Source organism: Squalius cephalus (assembly GCF_949319135.1).
Source record: "Squalius cephalus genome assembly, chromosome: 14".
Lineage (NCBI taxonomy): Eukaryota > Metazoa > Chordata > Actinopteri > Cypriniformes > Leuciscidae > Squalius > Squalius cephalus.
The window spans coordinates 1,109,206-1,127,546 of NC_137135.1; positions in this window are offsets into that span (position 1 = coordinate 1,109,206).

Here is an 18,341-nt window from a genome sequence, read left to right on the forward strand (position 1 = left end):
TAGGGCTAAGTAAATCTGTGTGTCGTCTGCATAGCTGTGGTAGATCTGTGTGTCGTCTGCATAGCTGTGGTAAGCAATTTAGTTCTTTCTCATTATTTGGCTCATTGGGAGCATATACAGGTTTAACAGGAGTGGCACAAGAATTGAGCCTTGAGGGACTCCGCATGTCATGGATGTCCACTCAGACTTATGGTCTCCTATACTCACATAATAACCTCTCCCATCTAAGTATGACCTGAACCATTTTAGGACTATCCCAGAAAGCCCCACCCAGTTTTCCAGCCTGTCAAGAAGTATGTTATGATCGACAGTGTCAAATGCAGCACTGAGGTCGAGTAGTACCAGCACTGATAATTTGCCTGTATCAGTATTTAAACGAATATCGTTTATTATCTTTATGAGCGCTGTCTCTGTGCTGTGGTGCGGACGGAAACCAGATTGAAAATTGTCGAAATATCCATTCGAGCGTAACAATTTGTTCAGCTGATTGAAGACAATGATCTTGCCTATGAAAGAAAGATTTGAAATCAGCCTATAGTTGCTTAATATGTTCTTATCCAGATTGCTCTTTTTCAGGAGGGGCTTGACAACTGCAGTTTCCAGGGAGTTTGGAAAACTCCCAGAGAGAAGTGAGGCATTTACCACTTCTAGAAGATCTGCTTCTAAACTGTTTAACCCTCTGAGGTCGGCAATCACGCCGGCGTGATCTGCTCGCTTTTTCCCTTATCAGTTGAATTGAGACCCGAAATACTCTGCTGACTTTGATTTTACAAACAAGTTTCATACATCAATCGATCCTGTTAAGTGTGTATTATTTTTGTGTATACTCAGAATAAAAACAAAGTGTTGTGCTTTTTGCCAAATAAAGAAAAATAAACATGATGTGAGTTCTGCTTTCTCTCTGTCAGTGAAGTCAATTCTGAAACATGTCCGAAAATGAACCTTAACTTGAATACTCAGTCAAACAGGCATACAGACACACAGACATGAAGCTTGAATTCTCTTCTTTTAAATGAAGTATTTTTTATAAAAAAAACAAATATTCTCTGTTTATGTAATCTGTATGAAAAGAGAGAGATGTCAGTCGTTCTCATCTCAGCTCATTATGTTTTAATCTGACCCCGCCCACGGAGAGCGCGCGCTATTCAAACGAAATGACTGAGGCAATCCATGCAAACTGTGAACGCCCCCATATCAGCTCGAGAAAACACATCAAGTTTATTCAGATCATTGTACTTGTTTACACCGTCTCACGGCGCTGTGAGGAATAATACTATCGTAATAATAATAATGAAAAATGTTCCTCAGAAGTGCTGGTATTTCGAGGAGCAACGGATGGAATACTGTAGTAATTTTTTTTCATTCTCAAGTGAATCGCGTTTCTGTGTGCGAATGAATGAACGGCAGAGATGCGCGCTGTTTATCACAACTCGCAAAAAGACGGTTTAAATTTGAATTGCGTTTCTGTGTGTGAATGAATGATTCGCTTTTAGAAAACTATATTGCTATACTGAGATGAGTAAAAATCGACTGAAATATGTTAAAAAAAATGTATTTGTATAAGCAACATATTAAACTGCAAATTAACATTTATATTTCTTATATAAACGAAAGACCTATGTTACAGACATATGACAGACAACATTTTGTTGACTAGTTTTGGATAGATTATACATTTTTACTGTAAAATATCTGCCACCTCAAATAAGCTTTTGTTTGCCAATTTTTGCTCATATGTTAAATATAGCAAGTTTTGTCAAAAATAAAGTCATCAAAAAATATGTTAGTGTTTGTTCCAATGTAGCCTAGGCTATATTCAAAGTAATGAATCCTTAACTTTGAAATATGTATGATAAAATGTATACTTTAGTTTTTACAAAGAAAGATTACACTTGAATTGTTGTTGTAATTGTAACCTTTTTAATAAAAAAAATATATGTACAATGTAGATGTAAACAAACTATTAAAAGGTAAATATAAAATAATAATCTTTAAATAATTTTTATTGTGTTTTATTATTGACAAATTTGGGGAGACGATACATATTCCAAAACTGAAAATACAGTATGAGAATTAACTGCAAAATTACTAGACATGTTTTCCTTGGATATTATACAATTTGCAAGCACAATTTGTGAAAAAAAATAAAAAAATTAGATGCTTCCAACTGTGAACCAATTTGGTAGAATATATATATATATATATATCATATTGCTCTTGCATTCTTTCTTATGACTCAGTGACACACCTGAATAATTGGCTCATTAAGTATGCGGGCCCCATTGTCTCCTCAGGTGTGAACTACTCAATATGCATGATGGTGTTGGATCGTTGACGCCCACTCGCATATTGCCTTTCCAAACAGAAAGTGTCTTGCAAAATTTAAATCAATGTATTGTTTTATGTGAATGATTAGGTAGGATGATTTTCAGATCATTTTGAAGAAAAAACTCTAGGCAACAACATCCATTAGTCAAAAGTCTTGTGGACACATATTTAGTATGTGTTTTGTGGCCTTATTTCAGAAACTTTAGTTTTTAGTTGCCATGCATAAACCATGCATAAACATTATTCTCTCAAAAATACAAACATGTAAATACATGTTGCTCACATATTATGGTAGCCCTGTTTGTGCTAAATAGAGTGTAATTACACCTTTGCCATTAATATGTTTATAAGAAACTGAAAAAAGCACAAATGTCAGGGCATGTCAGAACATCTCAAGGACCCCAAAAACACCTTAGACCCCAGAGGGTTAAGTTACTCACAACGCTCTCACTCTCCTCCAATCCATTGTCCTGACTCGTCTCAGCCACCGGAGCTCCGTCCAAGCCTGACTTTTCCTCTGCTGGTTTCTGCGCGATCAATCGCAAATCTCTTTGAGCACTGCAAAGTAGCTACTGTACGCCGTTTTTTTTAGAACACATGGATAGGAAGTTTGCAGTGGTGCGGTGGAGTGAAGGGGAGGATTTTGGGAATCTCAGTGACATAAAAACTGATGCCATAAGGGGGTATGATGATTCCAAGATGGACCAGGATGGGAATCCCTTTGCCACCTACTCAGCCGTAATTGAATGGCGCCATGGGAGGAAACAACGAGGAGGCTGGCCTCACTACAGAGGCACTGTCATTTTTGTTAGTGGTAAGTTAAGAGTTACTAACTTACTCTAATTCACACAAACACAAGTACTATGTGGTTTTGACGCTGTAAGTGCCACAATCAGTATGTCATCTGACAACTATGTCAAAAATGAACTAAAAATGTAACTATGTTAAAAATGAGATGAGATAATAACACTTTGACAGTTGAAACGAGGTTGAATAAAGCTTTTTGAATAGTTGTTTATGTCAGGTGTCATGTATTATGCATAACCCCCTGAATATTTGCGTAGAGTATACATAGGGTATGCAAGTATACAAGTATATGAGCAATGCATACAGAGCATGCATGCAGTGCTTGCACTTATTTTGGAGCACACATCACTAACTTCAAGTATATTTTCAGTCTTAGTGTTACAAGAGGGTGATCTGGTGTAATCAGCTGTTTGAGTATAACTCTGGTCTATTTGCTTTTGTTTTCTAGCTACTCGTTTTGAGACAATCCGTAAACTGAACTCACTGCTGAAGGAAGAAGAACCAACAGAGCTGACAAAGAGGGCCCCCAAAAATATGGGGACGATTCAGATTGCTCAACTGATATTGAAACTCAGTCTCAGCAAGCAAAGGTGACGTTAATTTACTTTTAGCTCCTATGCAATGACCATATTTCCCAGTGGTACAATGTACATAGAATGTGTAAGGAGTTGGCACTATTGTGTAATAGGCATTACTATCTAGCTAAATCTGTAAGGATTTTTGATTCTTGATATTGATTCTCTTGTACATAATGGCTGCTCAACAGCTGTCTTTTTATTTTGGTTTTGTTTTTTTCCTATCTCTTGACACCCAGAAGTCAAAGGCTCCCAGGAGGACAGACCCTGCAGAAGAGTTTCTTAAGCTATACGGTCAATCACAGCCTTCTTCAGATAATTACAACAGTCCGACTCAGACTGTGGTTGAATTAAAGCAGGAGATCAAGGACCTGAAAGAAGAGAACGCGAAGTTGAAGGAGATTGTTCTTCAAGGTATCATTGATTCATATCAAATATTGAACCATCAGACAAGTAATAAACCTTTCTCTAAATGACTGTAGGCTGAATTGGCTGTATTGTCCTAAAGGAGTGATAATAATAAATTATTTGTTTTTGATGTACTGTGTCTAGATGTGCCAGGACTCCTACTGAGCTTGAGGAATATAATAGATTCGGCTGCACCTCCTAAGAGATCCAGGGTGGAGCCTACCAAAGCATTACCGGCCCTTTCAGGGTCTCCGCAGTCCAGGTCCAGTTCTCCATGTACCACTTCGCTGTCCCTCCTCAGATCTACGCTGTCCAGTTCCACATCTGTGTCTCCATCCCTGACTGCCTCCCAGTCTTCTAAGGTAATTGTTTTTTAAAGAATAAATAAATACAGCATATAAAATAGATCTACTGCTTGCCAGACTTGCTTTTAATTCAATTCAATTCAATTCAATTCAATTCAATTCAATTCAATTCAAATTTGCTTTATTGGCATGAATGTAACAACAATATTGCCAAAGCGTCCCACAAACCACATAAAAACAATCAACCCCATACATTTCATTAAGCAAGTAATGACAGTGTAAAGTAATGAGTATGGCAGATCTAATGTGCTTATATGTCTAAAGTCTGTTGGGCTGAAGAAGTCAGACATACTGGTATTTTAAACTTTAATGCTCACCTTGTGTCCAGGTTGAGATCCATCCTGGGACCGGAGTCATGGTTGAGAAACTGGCGTGGGCCTATGCCATCAATGCCAATTCGGCAACAGTCTTTGTGAGGCATCTGCTCACCGCAGTCTTTCCAGTGGAAATACCGCTGGTGAGCAATCTTCGGGGGAACAAACGAGGCGGAGGAGAGGCTCGTCAACCATTAGACAAAAATAAATTGGATGCCATTTACAGTATGTTTTCTTCTTTTTAATGGGTGTTTGACCAATAGTCTCTGCTTTTGTGTGTTTCCTGATTCCAGCCTACTGTAATAATTTTTGCATTGTTTTTTTTTTTCATGTTTAGGTGCAACTCTTGAGAAGTGGCCAGGGACCCAGCTTTCCAGCATTGGAAGTACGATCAATGCCAAGATTACAGAACTCCGGTCAAAAAGTAAAAATGCTGGTGTGTACACAGCTCCACATTAAACTGTTTTGTTTGCTCTGAGTTTCACACAGGTGTGTCACATAGTCATTGGCCCTGGGGCAAAACAGGTTCTGACTACTGTCTACTGAAAGTATTTACTGCTTATAGTGCCTGTTTATTCTGAGGTATCCAGTGTGCAGAAGAACAAAACTGGCATATATGTAAGCCATTAAGGCATTTTAAGTTTACATTCTAAAATGTTTTTGTTTGTGTACTTTGCAATTTCAAAATCGAGTATACTCAAAATATCTAAGTAAACAGTATGGGCAGTATTAGCATTATGCTCAGAGCGATTGATTGCACTTAAGCCCCATGCCTCGTTCCTTGAATGTGAATACACCTGTTTGTATTGACAATGTTTAGTTGTTGGTGACACTGTTCCCATGTTAGAATATGAATAGGATAAGCATGTGCTCCTCAGGTTTGTATGCAGGCTTGTAGTGTGTGAAAATATCAAATTGTGAAAGATATTCCTATGTAGTCACAAGTTCATTTAAATCTAATATTTGAAAACATTGTTCTTAGGATTAGGGTTTACTGCTGTCAGTACTGTAATCACAGAAGAGTTTAACTGTTAATAAAGACTATTGAAAAGATATCCTAGCAGCTTTGTTTTTAATATTACAGATGTATTCGGACTGCATTTATCTCATTGTGTGGTAGAAAGTAGTTGATCTGGGTGTTGACCAAACCCTTGCCAGTTTTAACTCTGCTTCATCAAATGTTTTTGACTGTAGAAACTCATATGAAATTATATAATTTCATACATAAAAAGTATGTTTTTAATGCTGCTATGTTCATTGGCTGACGTAAGAATTTTATTTAAAAAACAAAGACAGCATAGTTTACATGAAAATATTAATAGACATTACATACAAAAAACCTATATAGAATGGTATATATTCATATATAAAAAGTATATGCTTTTATACATACATGGACATGTTACTTGGCTGACATATAACAAACTTATAAAAAACATATAAAGAAAGCATAGTTTACGTTTAAATTAGATATACTTTACGCACAAGAAAGATGTATGTAATTGTAAATATTAATATATACATTTTATATGTCTTTATAACTAAGACATGTTTTACATAGTAATTAAAAATGCAAAAATGATATGGAACATATACGAAAAACATACTTTGCCATGTACTATCCTTATAAACAGCATATATATTGTTTGTTTGATTCATACTTAATTCATATAATTACGTTGTATGAGAAAAATGCGAAAGTGGCCACTTTCATGAGTAAATCATAATATGAGACATATAACTCTCATAAGACATATAATGCATATAAAACATAAACATTTACTATTGTAGGCAATAGGAAATTCTTACAAGTTTTTTCTGTTTCTTTTCCATATGGGAATGTTGCAGCACAACGCGTTGCATTTATATTTTGGGCGCATCTGATTGCTATTACATTTTGTAATGGCAATCAGATGCTGTCTTAATGCATTCAGCATCAAGATTTCCACGTTAGTTTTAGAATGTCCGGGGTTGGCTTGAGGTCTTGCCGACAGTTTGTAAATCTTTTAAATATTCATATTCACAAAATCCATATAAAGGGTGATCAACAGTTATGACCAGATAAGAGGTATCTGATTGACAGTTTGACAGATGTTGTTTTAAAAATTAATTACATCATTATGGGGAAGTGGTATCAAATATTTGGTAAAACATAATACAATTATTTTAATTACGCATATTGTTCAGTTTTGCTTTTACAAAATGTTCCCTGTTTTTTTATATAATTAATTTAACCTGAGATGTGCGTTATATCGCCTTTTGATAATTCTTTGTGTTGTCGAATTTTGACACAGTTTTATTGATTGTTCATAATAATTTGATTCATAATTATGTCATTTTTTTTCTAAAAGTAGCAATATTTTAAAGAGGCTATATGCGATTTTCTGAAATTTAAACTCGCGATTGACACCTGTGGCCAAAAAACGGAACTGCTCTTCCTTTATGCTCGCTCTCGTACGTGCACGCTTCACAAGTCATCCGCTGCAAAGAAGTCAACATTATGTTTACAGAGGTAAGAACAGTCAAATACATATATTGTTTGAGAAACTAAGTTTGTTTGCTGACTAGAGGTAGTGGCAGAGTGATCTGAAACGTTTAACATGAACGTGCTTGACGTCACATCCGCAGACAGCGCACGAAAAATCCGACCCGACAGAAAATAGGAAAATTGGATACAGGCTTATAGGTGCACCCACTGTGAGCTGACAAGGTGTCATGCTCATCAGGAGATGTTTGAGTCATACATGGTCAAATAAAAAGGCTATTGTTACGTTTATTTTGGGGAAAAAGTTGCATATAGCCCGTTTAAAGAGATAAAAAGACAGAGAAATGACAGAGAAATTACGTTAGTCTGGTCACATATATGGCCAGATCAATTCATCTATTGCAGGAATACAAGACAAAGTGCATGAGAAAATTAGAAGTATGCAAAAGAGCACAGTTCAGATATTGTTAACTGTAATTGAAGCGGGTTTTATACACGTTTCTGCTTTTTTTAAATTGACAATTTAAAATGTTATTCGCCAACACGTTTTGTGATTGATTTACGGATTTATTACAGAAACTTGTCAGAAGCAAAGATATTGTACTAGCATAGGTGTCGATTTCGGTGGGGACGGTGGGTACGCGTACCCACCAGATTTCGTCATGAGTCATTTTGTACCCACCACTTTTAACTTTTAACCGTCCATATTAATTTGACTTTTGGTTCGATTTTTTTGACCGTTTTCAGTGGTTATGGGGAGCAATATGAGAGAGAAATTTGGTAATCACTGTCTGACCCAACAAAAAAAACATTATAATATTCATTTTATTTTATTTTTCATGTTCGCATTTATGAGGGAAAAAACAACGTGTCAGTTCTCGGTTACGGACGTGAGCGCTCTGAAAGCGGCACTAAAAGACTGCTTTAAAACTTTCACAGAGCACACTGGGGTGCGCGCGCGCGCGTTCTGGCTTAGTCTGCGCAAGCGCTGGAAAGCGGCGGAAGTGATCCCTCGCGCGTGTAGGTCACTCATTGTTTACACAGAACAGAGATTGTAGGTAAGACGGCTAATAGAAATGGTACTAATTTGCGGAATAAATTGGGAATGCGTGAAAACTCACCACTCCCGGATGAGTTCGCGCGAGCATACGTAATAGTTTTCTTTTACGTCGGTTTAAACATCCCGGATAACGCGCACACGTCACACAGCAGGATGCGCGCGCGCCCTCAGATCACTTGGACGTGGCTGTGTACAAGAGGTAAAAACGATATAAATACTGTTTGTTTTCTCACACAAACTGCTCGTTTTGTGTCTTAGGCCATCAATGTGTACTTATGATGGGGAATTGTTTAATATGCTCTTTGAGGTGGTGACCATAGACCTGCATTATATGACTGACAGACAAGAACGGTTTGACCTAAAAATATCAAAATTGAAACTACTGTGGAAACAAAGACACCTACATCTTGGATGCCCTTGAGGTAAGCTAAAACATACCAAAATTTAATTTCAAAGTGAACTATCCCTTTAAATGATCATTAATTTTGATGGTGTAAATGTAAATGTATATCATGCTAACAATGAGTAGTGTGATGGCCATGGTTGCCAACCTTGATTACCTGAAGTGAAACTTTCTTGACGGCTGAATATATCACACGTTTGCTAGTATTCTCTTTAAATTGTAACAGCTCAACCTAATCAGAGCCTAACCTGCAAAAGAATCATCAGGAATAAACACATATTCTCCGAAAACATTGGACACTATACAATATTTTAAGTATATACAGTACTTTAATGTACAATTATACCTGAATAGACTGAATGGATCTCTTGTGCTCCTAAAAGCTTCTGGCGACAAAGTAGTAGCAGCAGGTAAATACAGATCAAATTAAAAAACAAACCTAACTTAATATCACTAAAATGAAATAGAAAGCTGCGATTACAGACGCTCACATCCACACATAAACACCACTGACGTCTTCACTTCCAGGTCAAGAAGCTGTCAATCAAAAACTCAGTAGCCAATGAGAACACACTGCTACTAGCCCCGCCCCCACGTGAGAAATGTGTCAGAATGGCGAACGAAAACTCCAGAAGCGCATTTGTAAGTTCAGATCAGTGAAAGAAATATGAGAAATAGTTAGCAAAACATGCAGTGTATAAAAAACAAAGTCAAACAATTTGCCTGCGATTTATTCTTTTTCAGTTTCAAAGATATTTTATTCAGTTTCAATTTATATTTTAGAATAAAAAAGTAAATAGCATTTCCTCATATTTGTTGTTTTCTGACACAGTGTCATTAATTGGAACATTTTCTTTTATAAAATTTACTTTTCTCATGTGTACAAAGATTAAATTTCAATTAATTCCCTAGCAAGTATAAAGTAAAAAATCTGATAAATATGCCTGAAGCAATGTTTTTAAGAAATAGCCGCTGCAATACTCCAAACAGTTCCTCACACTACGACAGCATTAAGGATGGTCAACGACTCATGTCGGTGAAAACACAGCGTATGAAAGGTAGTTCTCTTACGAGAGGCTCTCTCGTATTGCGTAAGGAACTTACGCTACGGGAAAAGTCATCTTTTCTCGAGATACTGAAGCCAAAAAATTATCCTTAATTTTTCATAATTTGTCAACGCAGTGCAGCAGGCGGCACAGCAGAGCTAGAGCGGGCAATACTGCGTGCTCATTGGCTGCCGCGCGGCAACTGCTTAAGCCTACCAGTGAGCCCCGCGTGACGTCACGCCCAATCAGGGCGCGCGCGCGCCCTCGCGCGTCACAGCCCGCCAGAAGGGGCGGCGTCAGAGCGTATAAAAACAGGGCTCGGAGGCTTAATTCTCTGATTTCTGTCTCTTCAGCGAAGCTCTTCGCATCGCTGCTCTCTGAGAGAAGCCGTCGCCGTCGAAACCAGCAACGAGCCAGCCTAGGACAGCCTGAGGAAGCCGGACGAATCTTCGCCGCCTTCAGCCTGCCGTGCCAGCTCAGCTATCCGGCGATATATCCTTTCTCACTATGTCTATTTACATTATGTGTGTGTTCGCCGCTGCGACACACACTCTCTAAAAGAGAAATTTCCTCGAGGCGTTGTTTCAAATGCCTCACACCACTCCCCGCTCTCTCTCTCCCTCTGTCGAGCCGCGCAACTGCGCCTCTCGCAAGGTGTGTTAGAGATGCGGATGATTACGGGGCTCGCTCTCTCCCTCTGTTCGAGCCGCGCAAAACGTGCCGCTCACAAGGGATCGCAGATGCGTACGGTCACGGGGCTAGCTTTCTTTACGTTACAAGAAAGCTACCCCCCCTCCCCCCCGCCCGCCGTCGTCTCCCGGCGAAAGGAGAAAAGAGTGTTCTAGACCCGCCAAGGCCGGTCTAACCTCCATCTCTAACACATTTCTCAGTCCCCTCCTAGTTCAGGCTACTGGGAATATCTATACTGCAGTAAACGAGCCTGTCACAGTACACGCACGCCTGCAAACAGGATAATGCTCTCTGGCTACTCGCTCTCCCCGCACTCTCTCCCTCTGTTCGAGCCGCGCAGACTGCGCCGCTCACAAGGGATTGCAGAAGCTGACAGTCGCGGGGTTAGTTTTCTTTACGTTACAAGAAAGCTACTGTCCCCGCGTCCGTCACTCGTCGGTGATAGGAGAAAAGAGAGTGTTCGGGTCTCACCGAGGCTTGGCTACCGCCTTTCTCACATATTTCTCAGTCCCCTCTAAGTTCAGGCGGCTGGAAATCTTAATATTGCAGTAAACGAGCCTGTCACAGTACAAGCACGCCTGCAAACATGATAACGCTCTCTGGCTACTCGCTCTCCCCGCACTCTCTCCCTCTGTTCGAGCCGCGCGGACTGCGCCGCTCACAAGGGATTGCAGAAGCTGACAGTCGCGGGGTTAGTTTTCTTTACGTTACAAGAAAGCTACTGTCCCCGCGTCCGTCACTCGCCGGTGATAGGAGGAAAGAGAGCGTTCGAGTCCCACCGAGGCTTGGCTTCCGCCTTTCTCACATATTTCTCAGTCCCCTCTAAGTTCAGGCGGCTGGAAATATTAATATTGCAGTAAACGAGCCTGTTACCTTACACGCTCGCCTGCAAAACATGACGACGTTCCGGCTACTCGCCCCGCTTCCCGCGCAAACTGCGCCGTTCTCAGGGATGTCAGAGCGGACGGTCACGAGTAATGCTCAGCACCCCGCGTGCCTCACTCACCGGCGGAAGGAGGAGGGAGATGTTTGTAGCCCCGCTGAGGCCGGGCCATTCTCCAATTCCCATACGTTTCTCAGCCCCCTCTGAGTTTAGGCGGCTGAAAATGTTAATGTTGCAGCAACGAGCCTGTTATAATACACGCACGTCTGCACGCTATCGCCGACGAAAAACACGACCCGCACTCTCTTATGCTCGAGCGAACCGATAGCCTATGCACTCTTCCCCTGTGGCTCAGTGGCAGAATAACAGGCTTTCACACCAGAGACCCGTGTTCGATCCCGGCTCTGGCAGCAACATTTTTTATGCTGTTCGCTGATCCGAGCTCGCGGCCAGCTTCTCACACGCAGAAAGTGTGTGTATTGCAGCCAATGAGTCAGTTATACAACTCGCTCGCCTGCACACAAACGCTGTTCGTACAGCGGCCCAGAAAATCTGGAAAAGAGTGTTAATTCTGGTTATTCGGCTCACGCCGACGGTGTTTGAGTGTAGTAAATATGCCCACGACCCAGCGTTCATTTCTACACACAAGCACAATTCTCCCTGTGCACCCCACAGAGCACACTCACACAAAGTGCGCACTTGCCGCTCGAGTGTTAAGTGTAGGAAATGTGCCCGCTCACGAGTGCTCACAACCACACGCTGTTCGCTCTGTCTCACACATTCAGGGTTCAGATATCGCCACTGCCACCGACCGTGTTTTAATAAAGAGTTCTGTGCCCGCTCCCCCGCGTTCACACTCTGCTATAAACACTCACGCGCGCTCTCTCAGCGCAATCCGGCCGGTCACTGCTATCAGCGAGTCCCCGTCTCGCAGCACTGTCTCAGCGCGCACCGCGCGCCCGCCACTGCAGGTCCCGCGCTATGCAGCGGGCAGGACTCAGAGGCCATTCGACCCCTAGCTATGAGTGCAAATGCATGGAAAGCTATTCCGGGTGTGTCGACATGGGTGCTGGACACGGTAATACAGGGCTATTCGCTACAGTTCAGTCGTCGGCCTCTGCGCTTTCAAGCCCGGACCGAAACGAAAGTGAACGCAGAAGCAGCCCATCTGCTTCATGCAGAAATAGCGAAGCTGCTACGAAAAAAGGCAATAGAGAGAGTTCCTCCTTCTCTGACCGAGGCGGGCTTTTACAGCCGTTATTTCCTCGTGCCCAAGAAGGACAGTGGGCTCAGACCCATATTAGATCTGAGACATTTGAACAGGGCTCTCATGAGACGGCCGTTCAAAATGCTTACGACCAGGCAGATCCTCGCGCTAATTCGCCCGAGGGACTGGTTCATATCGACTGGTTCATATCTCTCGATCTGAAAGACGCGTATTTTCAAATCCAGATTATACCCCGTCACAGGCCATTCTTGAGATTCGCCTTCGACGGCCAGGTGTATCAATATACCGTCCTTCCGTTCGGCCTGTCCCTAGCACCCCGTACATTTACGAAGTGCATGGATTCAGCTCTCGCTCCCCTGAGAAAACAGGGCATGCGAATTCTGAACTATCTGGACGATTGGCTCATTCTAGCGCAGTCAAAAGAGGAACTCATCTCTCACAAGATAGCGCTTCTCAGTCATCTGGAAAGCCTGGGTCTTTCGGTGAACTGGGCCAAGAGCTCACTTATCCCCAGTCAGTCAATTTCCTTCCTAGGAATAGAACTGGACCCGGTGGCGATGACGGCCAGGCTGTCGGAAAGACAGCGCGCGCTGTGTTCGACACCTCGCCGCATCCTTCCAAAAGGGCAGATACCTCCCTCTGAAACGTTTCCAGAAGCTGTTAGGCCATATGGCATCAGCCGCAGCGGTCCTACAGCTGAGTTTACTTCGAATGCGCCCGCTTCAATGCTGGCTGAAATCGAAAATACCCCGCGGAGCGTGGGTTTCGAGCAGCGCTCGAGTCAGCGTGACTCAGGTCTGTGTCTCAGCCCTGCAGCCCTGGCTAGCGCCCGAATGGTACCGACAGGGAGTGACAATGGGAGTCATCTCACACCGCAAGTGGTCTCGACAGACGCGTCCAACATGGGTTGGGGAGCGCTTTACGAGGGCAGACCAATCTGCGGCCCCTGGTCGGGCCCAGAGCGGAACCTCCATATAAACTGTCTGGAGATGTTATCGGTCGAGAAGGCTTTGAAGCATTTTCTCCCATACTTGCGGGGACACCACGTGCTAGTTCGCTCAGACAACATGTCAGTGGTGTCCTACGTGAACCGCCAGGGCGGACTCAGATCCAGAGCCCTGCGCGCTCTAACAGAACGCCTTTTGGTCTGGGCTCAGGGCTCGCTGCGCTCGCTGAGAGACGCGCACGTGCCCGGGCACCTGAACGACGGCCCGGACAAACTGTCCAGGGACAATGTTCCCCCAGGGGAATGGGCGTTACACAGCCAGACGGTACAGACGTTGTGGCGCCGCTTCGGCGATGCGAAATTGGACCTTTTTGCCACAAGCGAGAACGCTCAGTGCAAAAGGTTCTTTTCGAAGAGCGAGGACGCGCTGGCCCAAGTTTGGCCCAGTGTCCCGTTGTACGCTTTCCCCCCGATCTCAATGCTGCCTCAGGTATTAGCAAAGATCAGGGAAACGCGCTGCGCAGTGCTCCTCATAGCCCCGCACTGGGAGAACCAACCCTGGTTCCCGGAGCTGGTGAGCCTGTCAGACACAGCCCCGTGGCCGATTCCGGCGAGGAGAGACCGTCTCTCTCAAGCCCGAGGGTCAATTCTGCATCCCCATCCAGAGCGCTGGTCTCTGCATGCGTGGGTAATCAACGAATATTCGCTGATCTGCCAGAAGGGGTAGTTAACACGATCTCGCAGTCCAGAGCCCCCTCGACGAGGCGGCTCTATGCATCTAAATGGTCAGTGTTGAACAAATGGTGTGCAGGGAAGAGTTTGAACTCTCAGTCCTGTGGGGTTCCACAGGTTCTGAACTTCCTCCAAGAGCTCTTGGACGCGGACAGGTCCCCCTCCACGCTCAAGGTGTATGTTGCGGCGATTGCTGCGTTCGCCGACTCGGCGCGCGGCCGCGCACTAGGAAGAAACGAACTCATTACCCGTTTCCTGCGAGGCGCCAGGAGGCTGAACCCTCCGCGGCCACCTTCGGTTCCGATATGGGATCTGTCTTTGGTCCTGGAGGCCCTTAAAGCTTTTCCCTTCGAGCCGCTAGACTCTGTGGGTCTCAAATACCTCACTTTCAAAACCGTTTTTCTGCTGACCCTCGCCTCAGTAAAACGTGTGGGTGACTTACATGCGCTATCAGTTAGGACCTAACGACTCGTTAGTCATTCTCAAACCTAGACATGGCTATGTCCCTAAAGTGTTGGGTACTCCTTTCAGAGCACAGGTTATCTCCCTCTCAGCCCTGCCGCCGGCAGCCAGCGAGTTCGATAATAACCTCCTTTGCCCTGTCAGGGCGTTAAGGCTTTATATTACGCGCTCTGCAGCCTTCAGGCTCTCAGAGCAGCTCTTTGTTTCGTTTGGTGGGCGCACCAAGGGTCTCGCCGCCTCGAAACAGACGTTATCCAGATGGATAGTGGATGCTATCGCGACAGCATACGCGTCCAAAGACCTGCAGTGCCCTCTGGGCATACGGGCTCATTCCACCAGAGGCGTTGCCTCATCGTGGGCATGGTCCAGTGGGATTTCCATTTATGACATTTGTACGGCAGCAGGCTGGGCCTCCCCGTCTACATTTGTTAGGTTTTATAACCTGGAAGTTCCCGCCCTGCAGGCTAAACTTCTTGCAGTCTAAAATCATGTTCATGCCCTGCTCTTCGCAGGCTGGATATTAGATTTGACTCTTCTGGTCGAGCCGCACTTTCAGGGAAAGCTCTTATATACAGACCGGCTGTGCCGCTCTGTTTCTCCCTATGTGTGCTTATGTACATGTGTTGGCCCGCATTGCTGGCCACCTCTCTCCCCACTCTTCACTCCCCGGGTCCCCTCCCCCTGGAGTTGTGTGTGGATGCATGGCGCGCACGGCGTTGACAAAGGGTTCCCGTAGCGTAAGTTCCTTACGCAATACGAGAGAACCTCTCGTAAGAGAACGATACTTGGTTACTCACGTAACCTCGGTTCTCTCTAGAGAGGGAACGAGTATTGCGTTCCCTGCCGTGCTTGCGCCTCGAGCTCATGTCGCTTCATTCGACAGAAACCAGAGAATTAAGCTTCCGAGCCCTGTTTTTATACGCTCTGACGCCGCCCCTTCTGGCGGGCTGTGACGCGCGAGGGCGCGCGTGCGCCCTGATTGGGCGTGACGTCACGCGGGGCTCACTGGTAGGCTTAAGCAGTTGCCGCGCGGCAGCCAATGAGCACGCAGTATTGCCCGCTCTAGCTCTGCTGTGCCGCCTGCTGCACTGCGTTGAGAAATTATGAAAAATTAAGGATAATTTTTTGGCTTCAGTATCTCGAGAAAAGATGACTTTTCCCGTAGCGTAAGTTCCTTACGCAATACTCGTTCCCTCTCTAGAGAGAACCGAGGTTACGTGAGTAACCAAGTATCGTTTTCCAAATATCAACCAAAAGCAAAGACTGGATGTTTTGTATTACACTTTTCAAAGGATAATCTAGCTTTAAAGTCAGAATTAAAAGTTAAAACCAAACATATCTTCAATACCTGGTGTGTTCTGACACAAAGCCATTAACTGGTTATTTTTGTGTTATAAATGTACTTATCTTATTTCTACAAATTTCAACCGGATAAATATGGAGTTAATACACGATGAAACAATAGAATAATGCTACCAAATACGTCTGACACAATGTTTTGAGAAAAAGCAGTGTTTTAAAATACAGATGATTTTTCTTTTGACAAACATACATTTTAAATTATACCCTGTGGTGTTTAACATCCAAGAAGTAGTAATTTATGCAAAGGCGAATTAATTGAAAAAAAAACAAAAAAAAAACAGCAACAATACAAATAGTTTAAGTCGTCATAAACAAAACACACCCAGATCCTCCCATAGTTGTAGTAAACATTTACAATATGTAAATAGATTCTGTCAGATTTGTTAGCATGCCTGTACCACATTATAGTGACTAACATCACCTGTCCCTTGTAAAGGCTATGGATAAAGTCCAAGCATAATCTTTATGCAACAATTGCGAGTGCATAATTTACTACAAAAGTGTGTACGGTCACGGTGTATAAGAAAAGATACATTTAGCTGTAATGAATACATAACACAGAAACCTACGGAGCCCCTAAAGGGACGTGGTGGTGGAAAAAAATTAGGATGGGAGAATTTATTTATTTATTTTTAATCTTTTGTGTTCCCTCGCAAAGATATTTGTGTTCCCTTGTAAAGATACCTTTTCTAGTGAGTGTGTTCTCGCGAGAGACTTCTTACGCTGCGGTTCGCGCTTGTATCTTCACAGCATCACTTGAGTGATCTGGATGTAGGCTACGCACTTTACTTATGTTATTACTTTTATAGAAGAATAAGCCAAACTTCCATGATCACACTCGGCACAAAGCTGTAACAATTAACTGTTGTTAGCTCTGCGATGGAGGACGATCTTCAGCAGTTTCTAAGGTCACGAGATGTTCCAGAAGAGGACATCATCAACATGAATGGGATGTATTTTTTGTGAGTTCATGAGGGTAGGAGAGTATTTTAGTTACAGTCCTAAAGGTCAGCGTAAAAGCTTTAAATTTGATGGAAGCAGTAGCCAGTGGGCAGGTACAAGTAAGGGTGTGACACGTACAACTACCACAGAGCATACAAGCAGTCATTGATCATCAACAAGCAGCATATGTAAGTAACCAAGATGATCTTATGAACCCTTTCATTGGTATAATTCAGTTTTTAATTTGTTCATATTAATTATTAGGCATTGTTATTATGTATGTGGAATAGATGTAAACATATGTCAGTACAGTACTGAAGTACTGCTGTACTAAATTAAATGTTATCATTTTGTGCAATTTTTGTGATCCCTCTTAGCATTTTTTAAATGCTAAATATGTTGTAGATTCTGCAGGGGTGGCTAACAACATATTCACTCAACTGTAATTACCAGTAGCTACATGCTAGTTAGATTAACTATACCCTAAATGTTAATATTGAGCCCCATTTTTAGAACCAATGTGGCATGTAGATAAAGAGATGTGACTTTAAATCTAGACTGTGTTAACATATTATGAGTTCATGAGTGCATTTATGCTCTTTCAAGAAACAATCTATAAAATTAAATCTTCTCTGCACTTTCAGATTGACAAATCTGTGCTCTCTGTCATGACTGATGAGCAAATTGCAAAGTATATTAATTCATATGGTGACCGACTGGCTGTCCTCTCCTTCTGTCAACAAACAGTGGCCTGCTCAGATAAAGAATCTCTGTTACAGAATTTGAGAGATAAAATTGAAGCAAGGAAACTGGGATCAAAGTCAGCTAAAACTTTGAATGTTAAACCATGTGTCTTCCCTAAGCAAAAAAAATTATTGGCAAGACAAAAAAATATATCTGCAGAAAAAACCTCAAGAAGAATTGAAATTGGATGGCTTCACTTCTGCCGCAATGGATACCAGCAAGTGAGGACCAGTAATGGTGGTGGCACTAGACATGTTACGGTTGAAAAAAAGACAACTGTTTCACAAATCATGGAAATGGGAAAGAACCTTTTTTCCCCAAATGGGCAGTCACCAAAAGGTCCAGAAACAGACTTCACTTTTCATGTTTGTGATTTTAAAAGAAACCAAATACCCTTGGATAGCACTGTTGGATATCTGTACGAACAATCAAAACTCAAAATGTTAAGATTTTACATTTGCACTAAACAGGAGGTGTGTCTCATAGACGTAGAATCTTTATCGGATGGAGAAAAAGAGGAATGAAATGAACACTCAACACTTGGATTAGGCAGTGATACTG